Raw genomic sequence first — 11,101 nt, 5'->3', positions numbered from 1 at the left:
GGAAAACCATGGTCTCCAAAACTAGATATGGCAACCATTTTTCTGGTCCCTAATTAAAGATTACTAGCATGCTCCTTTAGTCCATACAGACTTTTAGCGACCAGTTTCTTTTAGTCCTCAAAAGATATATGGTCCCTAAATTTGTTTTATGGCCCATAAATTATGATCCCAAACTAAATACATAATTTTCTTTGTCCAATTTCTAAAAATGCTATAAATTTACAATATAGAGAATGAATTGGATGTAAAATATAAAAAGAACTAATTTATATATAACGAAGAAATGTTGCATACCAACTATCACATACACATAGCATATCCATAACAGTGTTTATACAATCCCAAACCTAACATCCCTATTATGTATTGTAATGTTTTTCCCAAAAATCTTAGCAAAGACGATAATCAGCTTTGTATAGCCTGTACGTGGGTCTTCAAAACCTATATCTTCAAAAGTCAAAACCTGAAAAAAGTAACACAACATTAACCCATAGAGAAATATGAAAATCGATAAAAATTTTACTTGAATAAATTTTTACTCACTTGAGCAAAGAACCTCAAATTCTTCAAGTATAGTTTTTCTGAAAAATCTCTACATGTACAACCACACACTTCAAAGTAACACATCAGTGTAAAAGAGGCCGCAAGAATACAAATAATAATGAATTAGTGTATCGATGAGATAGAGAAAGAGTGTGTATGTAATGAAGGAGTTTTCAAGACAGAACTTAGCATAAACAACAAAAATTTATGCCAGTTACGTTTTACAATTCAAGACAGTGACAAATAATCATAAGCAATAATCAATAGAGCCTTCAAGATGGTTAGAAAAATTATCTGTCCACCAAGAAACAAAATATAGTTTATTCCAATTACATTTTACATTAGTCATCATCAAATGATTCCCCTAATTTTCTAGCTACAACTTTCTCTTCTTTTTTTAATTAGTGGACAAGTTTCCTCTTCTTCAACAGTTGTATGTGGCCTCTGAATATTATGATACACTTAAGTTATCTAACATACACGAGAAATATTTTCACTTAGTCATTCTCCTTCATCATATAATTTAACTATAGCTCCATTGAAAGGTGACACAAAGTTCTTTCAATCAATCAAGTTGTAGTGTAAATATCTCCTCACAAAACACACCGAGATCAAATGACACTGTCATAATACAATTGGTAGAACGAAAATCTATTATAATGACGTAGTATAAACAGGACATTGATGTCTATTCAAAATTAGTGCATGCATAACTTTTAAAATAACATTTGAAATTAATAATTACCCCAGTAGCTAATATACTTGTTATCTAAAGCAATTTGTTCAAAAAGAGAACTTCTCATTATGTTTCTCGATCAAGTTAATCATCATAATTGATTCCTACATATATGAGATATCATATGACAAAAACATAAAATTCATATAACTTTCTTTTATGAAAAATTATTACCTGAAATATGAGGGATATTGCAGGGAGCTATCTATGTTAAGCTGCAATATGTTGAGAGTCTATTGTTTTGTAACATCATCACCTTCACTATAAATACCTGATCATACAAGAAGTAAATTTAACTTGTTCACAGTCCTTTAAGAAGAGATGTTTTTGAAGGGAAGCTCTGTATTTGTAATTCTGATAACCGACACAGGTCCTCTACTTTGTTGCTTGGTCTATCTGGATGCCAATTAATTATCTCAACATCTTAAGTAACATTTATAGCAACCTCACTTATAATTGACTTTTTAGCTTCAGTTTTTTAGAAATGAAATTTCATATAAAACATAACAACACAAAAAATAAAAATTTCACCTTTCCTTAACATTTTTCCTCAACCTTTCTGCAATTGCCATCTTCAGCAAAAGGGAGAAGGAGAATTGGTCACAAAAAATGATAAAAACATTATACATTTGTTAAACACTAGAGATGATGAAACAAAAGTTTAACATGGTTGTATTTCATTATTTGAAATTATGTAATATAAAAGCTATCGTAGAAAATGATACCAGGCTAGTGATGAGCAGCTTTGCACAATAGACTTCTCGCAGGACTCCACAAGTTTAGATGTCTTTCCGTCAAAGTTCCTGCCAAGCTCAAGCCCATCCTTAACCATGATTTCACATAGCTATTAGAACACTAATAAATTTAGGAGATCACATTATTTTAATTCACAACAAATTATGACTTCTGAAACATCAATAGAATACATATAATTCAAAAAGAATTAAAGCTTACTGAAACATTAAAACAAGGAATAAAAAATCAAATCACGAATTAAGAAGTGTGTCTCCTATTCAATAAGCTTACATGTTCATTCTCCAAAGGCAGTGGTTTTGGCTAGTTCATTTTTTTTTCTTGATTAAGAACCTAAAAATTGGTGTTTAGAATGAGTTTACCTATGAAAAAAAGAAATATGCAGGGCAAGGCTAGAAGATTTCATAACCTAAACTATTCAGTACATTTGACAAATTATATATTGATTGACATGAATGTTCAAGGATAAAAAATTATACACTAGTACTTTTACATAAGTACAACAATGAAGTTTCCCATCACTTATGTCTATCATGCACACAATGCCTTGAAAGAAGGAGAAAGTTATATAACAAACTGATGGTCAATAGAGCTCTAATGCTCACGGGCACCCAAACAAACTCACATGAAATTCAAAAGAAAATACAGTTATATTATAATAGGTAAAAAAGGTTAATTGCATCAAAACCAAAAATTATTATTTATAAGGACATTGTATTGTTAAAGCATTTTTAGGTCGTATAACAAATTTCTCATCTATCAAATTAACAAGGCTCTCTATGGCTAACTTAATGGTAAACTTAAGAAAGTATGTAGCAAGAAGTAGAAATGGTAATTAATCCAAAATGAGTAGATTTGACCTATCAAAACTGAAGGACAAGGCAGTGACAATATAGACATAGACACTTTTTAATAATCATATTATAACTAGACAACATAATAGTAAAAAGATGATAACACCAAGGGAACCCAATTAAACCTTAAACAAATATTTTAATGTTAGCAATATTAATCAAATTGTTAGCTAAGTCATCCGCACTTAAAATAACTATTAAGTAAAGATAGAGCAACTTTTTGGAACTTTTGCTACCAACACCTTCTTCCTCCACTCCCCTTGAGCTACAAACACAAAATAAGATGACAGATTAGTAGTATGACTACCCCAAATTATATCAAGCATCAAGTTATTTCTAATATAAAGAGATTATTTCTACCATGCGAACCTACCAAAGCAATTGTCATTGAAACAACAAGGTAAAGTGCAAACTAGACATATCAGAATTAAAATAAATAATCTATCTGCACAATTAGACTAGAGTAAATAAATAATAATGAATCTCAAGCTTAACCCAAACAATGACTATCATACTAAACTATGAAACCTCCATTAGAATCATCATGATATATTTCTCAAAGATTCAGGAAAGGATGAACATATTTTAACTAATTGGTGAACCCCTAAATAGTACTAAAAGACCACACTTCCCCAGAAGCTCAACCAAAATGACATAGAACAATAAGAAACTCCAAATCCTCATCATCTAACTTTGATGAAATCTTGGACCCAAAAAGTTTAGAATCTTAACAGCACAATTGCAGGGAGAGTAAAAAAAAACGCAACTATCCCAAAATATATAATGAAGGTTGAGTTCACCGCCTCCCAAAATATAAAACTAAATTTGAAACTTAGATATTTTATTTTGATATTCCCTATGTTCAGATAAAATATACTTTCTCAAAAGTGATTCAACCCGTTTTCACACAAATTCATAACCAACAAGCCCTTGTCCCTTTTTCACAAGAAAAATAAGAAAAAATCACAGTATACTCTCCATTCATAAATTACATAGAAGAATAAAAAATAGAAGAATTTTAATAGATGGGGGACTTACATCTCTTTTGTAGTTTTCATGCCTAAATCCTCTGCCACTGAACAAATGGAGTTCGATTACTAGGTTTCACAGGCTATCATTTTCGAAACAAGAGGATATACATATAGGTTAGTAGCAGTTTGTACCATAAAATTTAAGATTAAGAATTTTGTAGAGGGTTTGGGGATTTGAAGAACCAATTTCACAGAGAAAAGGTTTAATTTGGAAAGAGAGAAGTGGGACGGAGTTAGGGTTGGGGTGGGGTATATTGAAATATATTTTACTTTCACCGCTCATTTTACACGATTAGGACCGGTTATTTACTATTTTAGAGACTAGATATTTTCTCTTCCCTAAATTAGAAACGAGATATGAAAATTAAAGACTAGAAAAAAATCCAGTCCCTGAATATATACAATTAAGGACCAAAATTTGTACTCGTCCCAAATCGTTGGTCCCTAGTGATACTTTTTCTTATAGTGGTAATTACTATACAAAATTAGCTTAACCAACAATGTTATTATATAGTTACATCACATCACAATCCATCACAAACTCTTATTACCATTATGCTCGGTCAACCTTGGTTATCACTACGAAGTCAACCTTTTTATCGACATGACACCTCAAACTCAGGTGTACCCATCAAATTCAAAGGTCTAACCCAATTTAATACGCATTTTTTTGCTAAAATCTTCAATTGCCTTCACCCAAGTATACTCAATGGGACTTTCTTTATCCATAAGTTTGTCATTCCGGTATCAATCCAATCATTTATGGCTTAAGATAAAATCACTAGTCCTCATACTACCATCCTTCTTCTTTAACAAACAAGACAGGAGCACCACATGGGGAAGCACTAGGACGGATGAAACCTTTATCAAGAAGCTCCTGGATTTGAGCTTTAAGCTCTCTCAATTCTGTCGGAGTCATGCGATAAGGAGGGATGGAGATGGGGCGAGTTCCTAGTTTCAAGTTAACGCAGAAATCTATATCTCTATCCGGAGGCATACCAGGAAAATCGATAGGAAACACTTCCTTGAATTCAAACACTACATGAATAGACTCAACCTTCCGAATATGAACCTAATACGCCAAAAACCGCTGCCCCACCAGTTTCCTAGCCTGCACGAAAGATATAACCTTAGTTGGCCTAGGCTTGTTCACCCCTTCCCACTCTAACCTTTCCCTACTCGGGATCTCTAGAATTACCGACTTAGCATTACAAGTAAGCACAACATAATAGGGGGATAACAAAATCATTCCTAAGATTATATCAAAGTCAGTCATATCCAAAATGACCAAATCAGCCCAAGTCTGAAAACCCATAAACAGGGTAGGACAAGTACGATATACCTGGGTGACTATGACTGACTCTCCAACTGGGGTAGAAACATGGATGAGGGCATGAAGCACATCACAAACCACAACAAATCCCAAGGCAAACTGAATTGACACATATGAATAAGTAGAACCCGATCAAACAAAACAGTAGCCATTCGGTCACAGACAAGAATATCACGTGTGATCACTGCATCAGACAACTCAGCCTCAGTCTTTCCCAGAAAGGCATAAAACTGGTCCCTGTCATCTTGACGGGCAACCTCCTTACCTGGCGGCACTTCTCCCCTACCTGCATTACCATTTCCCCGGCCTCCACGGCCTCGCAGATTTCTTCTTCATATGCATAGGTTCTTCACAATTGTAATACACTTATTAACTTAACCAAGTAATCATCGCTACTATTGTAGAAGTCGTATCATGATCCTTTTTGATATACACTCAATCTAGGAAATCGTAGTAGATATTCTAACTTCAATTGTCGCAACATAATTTCATCATTTACTAAGCAACCCATACATGTTATGACAACAATATTAAATGCATTTTCCAAAGTAATGGTGTTCATTAACTAGCCTTCCCTTACAAAACTTCTTGAATGTTGTCACATGGGCAAAGTCTTCTGACTTCACCCCTTCTATCCTCCGTCACAAAAACAACCACTTCCTGAAAAGATTTTGCTAAAGTAGCCACCTATAAGCTTGAATCTGTAAATCTTACCTTAATCCCTTCACAAAATAATGAATTTGCTCTTTTAGACTGAAGCAAAGTGGAGTACCATATTTGGATAAAATACAAACTTTTGCCTCAAGGCTGTAACAAATATATTATGTTGCTCTATATTCAGGAACTCATCTCTCCTCCTATCCGTCAAAGTTCAAGGTATATACTTCTTCATACAGAAAGCTATAAAATGTTTCCCAAGTCATGAGTAGTGCATTTACTAGTCGGCACTCAACATGAGACTACCACCACATTTTGGTGTCTTCCTTTAACTGGTATATCATAAACCCAACGCCAAATCACTCTACCTTATCCATCTTATGAAGCAACTCATGACAATCAACAAGAAAATCATAAAAATCTTCAGATTCAGTACCCATGAAGAATGAAGGTTTCAACCTTAAGAACGTAATAAAAACCTCATGTTTGTCACTAGTCATTACATGCCCACATTGAATCGGGGAAACATGCTTATTTGGAAGGACACATCCTCTCTTGGTAGTGTTGGTGTTACCACTTTTGTTGCTCTAGTTCTGACCATAGAGTGAAGGAGGAAAGATACCAATTTGTATCACCTAGATACCAATTGGATTCAAGTAATAACATGAAAGAAAGAAAGAAATGACTTTTCCTAAAGTCCTATAGCCTCTCAAAAAAAAGTATAGACGTCTCTGTACCTTTCCGCAAGACTCTACTAGACTCGTTTTGATACAATGAGATCAATGAACCTAGGGCTATGATAACAACTTTGTCATGACCTAGACCGTCGTGAATGAAACCCACACTAACCCTCCGGTGGGAGCACTATTACTACAACCCAACTAAGCAACTTAATAAAAACTAGAACATTTAAAGATACGGAAACAAGTTTAAATGACTAATGAAAAATGGATTTCCCATAAACTCCAAAGATTTAATAAAACAACTAAACAAGCTATTGCGGAAAACAACTCCTTGAACCTGAAAGTCATTGTATCAAAACTCTGTAAACCAACAAATCTAAGAAAATGGGGTGCAACCCCTAAACTAACATAAGCAAAGTCTAACTAAAATAGTGTGAGTCTGAAAAGAGTGGACTAAACAAGAAAGGATCTATGGCAGCCTGGAAGAACTAGCTCACCCTTGAATCCGGTCTTCGATCAATAATTCCCTAGCTGAGATATATCAGTAGTCGCCTGAAGATGCTCTGTACTCAATAAAGAACGAGCAAGTGCAGTATCAGTACACAACCACAGTGTGCTGGTAGGATCACGCGTCCACCGAAGTAAGCGAAACATAGGCAAACAATTATACCACAGTAAACACACATATACAGAATACATAGATCAATTATCAGTTTAGGAGTAACATACAATTCTCAATATCAATGACAAGTAGACATGAATGTAATAATCACAGTGGTCCTCTCATGAAACCCACACCCAAACTGTTAGTATGTCGGAACGTGACATCCAATCTAATTTACATGTGTCGAAACGTGACACCCGATCCAATCAATACAACCACAATCACAATCATATCCATAATGAACAATACTCATAATCATACAATCAACTAATGGGATTCATGACATGTAATTGTTCATATATACTCGTTTGCATTAGATTTGATTCGCATTCCCTTATTCACATACACGCATGCATACAATGAAGCAATTAACCGGCATATATCACACAAACAGGAAATCAAACCATCACCTACTTCAAAACCAAGCTTAAATCCCCTTAAGACACTTGAGCCTTCCCTTTCCGAATTCTTTTCGATTGTTCTTGGTCTAAAAATAGTTAAGTAATGCAAGGATCAATAAACAAGGCCTAATTTACCCGGATAATAATCAAACTATCAATCCTAGGCCACACCCAAGATCCCAATACTCAATTAGGGCTTTTTCCACCATCAATTTCAGGCCAAAACCCTCCCCCAATGATAATTACTCAAGATTCTAAGTTCTAAGAATTGAATTACGGATTAGGAGAGTAATTATCTTACTTTTAGCGCTAGAAATCATGGAAACTGTCAAGAACTGCTCTGGTTCACCTCCTACATCTCAAGAACGATGTTTTGTAGAAAATAACAATTTTGGGATTTTCCCCCGACTTAACTTGCGACTGTCCCGCCACAGCGGGACCCAATCCACCACAGCGTCCCCACCCTGGTGAAACTAACCCCGCTATAGAGGCTTGCACGGAGAAAGAGAGTCGGAATTTGAGTTCCAAACTCCCATTTCGCAACACCCTTCAAACCTTGACGTTCTAAAACTACCCCTTCAGGCTAAGTTCAGTTTTAGAAGTTCTTCTCGCTCAAATTCAATTTCCTAAAGCCATACATGCTCCTTAACGTCTTGGCTATTCACTCATGTGATGAAATTCATAATCAAACCCCCCCCGTCTATTACCAGATTTCCCTAGACCTCACCTGACTCAGATTTCGTCCAAGTCTAGCCTAGGCCAGAAATTTTCAAGTCACTACTCAAAAGTTTTCTGGCCCAAATTTTTTCCGCATTGTGTTTTTCTTAATGACGAAGCAGGTCATTACATGTCATCCCTGCTTTTATACTTAATATGTAGTTGTTCAATCACATATGGTTACATAGAAGTTTGAACTAATGTAGACCTTGAGATAAAAGTTTATATTCTTTTTATATACTTATAATCTTGCTGCAGAAACTTTGTGGTTGTTAATTATTGCTGCTAATGGTTAATTCTTTGCGTCTTTTCACAGGAAAACGCGCGCTATGAGTAAATTTGGTAAACTACATGTGTTGCACAAATTTAGCTATAGTAGTGAGTACTTCTTTTCTTTTCTTCTTTTTGGCTGAGAATAGTTGTAGTACTTCAGTCAACTCAACTTCTCTCACATTTTCTGCTTGGCTTTTCTAAAATGAGAAATTATTTGTTCAAATTCATTAAGCTATTTAAACTTTATAGTAGTAATAGTTTTATATCAACCTAATTTTCAATCATTAATTACTTATTACTTAATTATTTTAATATCTTAAATTTAATATCATTTTAAGAAGTGTTGGAATATAATAAATATATGCATACAACATCTTATATATAGTGTGTGGATGAGGTGGGGTGGGGAGGGGAATATGGAGTGACTGGAAGCTTGATATCTCCAACTACGCAAGGTAAACTTATAAGTGCAAAATTATTATTTATTGAAACAACTTGTACTAAAGAAACGGACTTCAAGCTCTTGGTTCGAATCCAAGCAGCGGCATACGTCTTTTGAGAAAGATAAATAAATTCTATAATTAATGAATTCAATTTTTTCTTTTCATTTTAGAATTATATAATTAAGGGACTCTTCATTTCAAAGATATTTTCAACCTTAGAGCATATGTTAATTCACATTTCCCTGTTCAACCATTTCAATTGTAATTACAAGTAATTTGATAGCCTTTTAAGGCGATAAAATTGTAAAGTTATATGGTTCGTTAGAAAAGGGCATCACAATTACTTTTTTGTATCACGAGATTGTTAGTTACTTGTCAATATCAAGAAAGAGTTGCTTCTTCTGTTTAATTATTCCCTTGCTTTGCAGTTGATGACTTGAGACAAATACAAAATATTATGCATACAATGTAATATCATCTATTAATAAGTGATTTGGAGAAGTTGTAGTTCCAGGTTTTAGCAAGAAAAACAAAGGTCACCTTATTTAATGTATCACTCGAACCTCAAACAAATATAGTTTTCTGCTTTCATTTTTTTACAATTTAATGTTATATATCTTATGTAAACACCTAACAAATCTTTCTACATGTGTTGTTTGGAAGAGTTTATTCATTCCAAGAAACTTCAGATCCATAAACTAATACTACTCCTGATCAATTGCCTTAACACAAACATGGTAATTATTTTATCATATGAAACTAGACTAGGATTGTCCGAATTACTTCTCTCTCTTTATATATATGCATCTTAATTTATTGTAGATGAATGGGTATCTGCCTAACTCTCTCCATTTCCTTTTGGTTTCGAGCATCTGAGATGGTAGACGAGGAGAAAAGGAAACGAGTACTTCTATGAGTATGAGTGGTCCTAATCATTTATCTTTGTTGAGACATGAATTATGCATTTATTTCAAGCATGATCTAATAGAAGATGATGATGAACAAGACTTAAGAGACTGAAATAGACTCTGAGAGTCTTTTGGAAATTAGAAGTTATATGGTAGTGTTTTTGTTGTTGGAAAAAGGTAGAATGGAATGTGCCAACTGGTACACTTAGTTCATAAGTTGAGTAAATTCTTTAAGCTATTTGCAGTTATCTGTTGAGGTTTGAGGCCAAATGTTCAATTTGCAGTCCTTTTGGTGCTTTTGGTTTGTCTTTTGAGGTTTTCAAACATGTAATTATATGTTTTGATGTTTGAAGTATGCTTGAAAATTGTGCAGATTGGTCTTTCATAAGAGAAAGTTCTAACTGCTTCATTCTCGATAGTTCTTGATCACATATACAACAAAATGAATAAAAATGGGGCTTGCATTCCCAAAAATTCTAATTGTTTGTTTAAATTTTTTATCTAATATAAATTAAGATACCAAAATTGTCATGTCGGACCTGTGCATTGCACGAGCTTTCCCTTCTAGTAATGATCTGAGTGGTGGTGTTGGCATGAAGAGTTTGGACAAGGTACTAGATGTCATTATCCAATCCATTGGGCAGTGCAGACACCTACTCTAACATCTAGATATGAGAACCTTCAACCCCCTAATAGATCATAACATGCGGAAAATAAATAAAAAAAAACATAATCTAACACCTTATATAGTTATGAAATCACCATAAATCGATTTAAAACTCTAGTTATTTACAAGAGGCCAACTATCTCTTCCCAAGAAGGTAGTCTAAGCAGGTACAAGAGCTATTAAGAAGATACAATGTATGACAGAAAAATAAGACACAACTCCCACCATAAGGAAAGAAGAGTGGAAGTTGTCAGAGATTATCATTGTTTCACCTATGAAACATCACCGAATCTCGCAACCCGGCTATGTCAAGGGACATATCAAGAGTAGTATCAGTACAAACAACACGTGCTGGTGGATATCATCAGTTGACCCAAACCTACCACATCATATAATGCAAATAATCAGGTAGCATTAAACATAGACATAACTACAATG

At 34.2% G+C, this 11,101-nt stretch overlaps 1 long non-coding RNA gene across 2 annotated transcripts; it reads right to left on the bottom strand.

Moving 5' to 3' along the window:
• Positions 1–282: 282 nt before the first annotated feature.
• Positions 283–4,112, bottom strand: LOC125857536 (uncharacterized). Of its 2 annotated transcripts, XR_007445675.1 has the most exons (5): positions 3,925–4,112; positions 2,005–2,102; positions 1,811–1,851; positions 544–1,550; positions 283–463 (listed from the first exon to the last, which is right to left on the bottom strand). It is a non-coding gene; the product is annotated as an uncharacterized LOC125857536 (long non-coding RNA). The 2 variants fall into 2 exon arrangements; XR_007445674.1 differs by lacking the exon at positions 1,811–1,851.
• Positions 4,113–11,101: the final 6,989 nt, after the last annotated feature.

Source organism: Solanum stenotomum, chromosome 3 (assembly GCF_019186545.1).
Source record: "Solanum stenotomum isolate F172 chromosome 3, ASM1918654v1, whole genome shotgun sequence".
Classification (NCBI taxonomy): Eukaryota; Viridiplantae; Streptophyta; class Magnoliopsida; order Solanales; family Solanaceae; genus Solanum; species Solanum stenotomum.
Note: the sequence above shows the minus strand (reverse complement) of the source record. Positions and strands in the feature narration are given on the sequence as shown.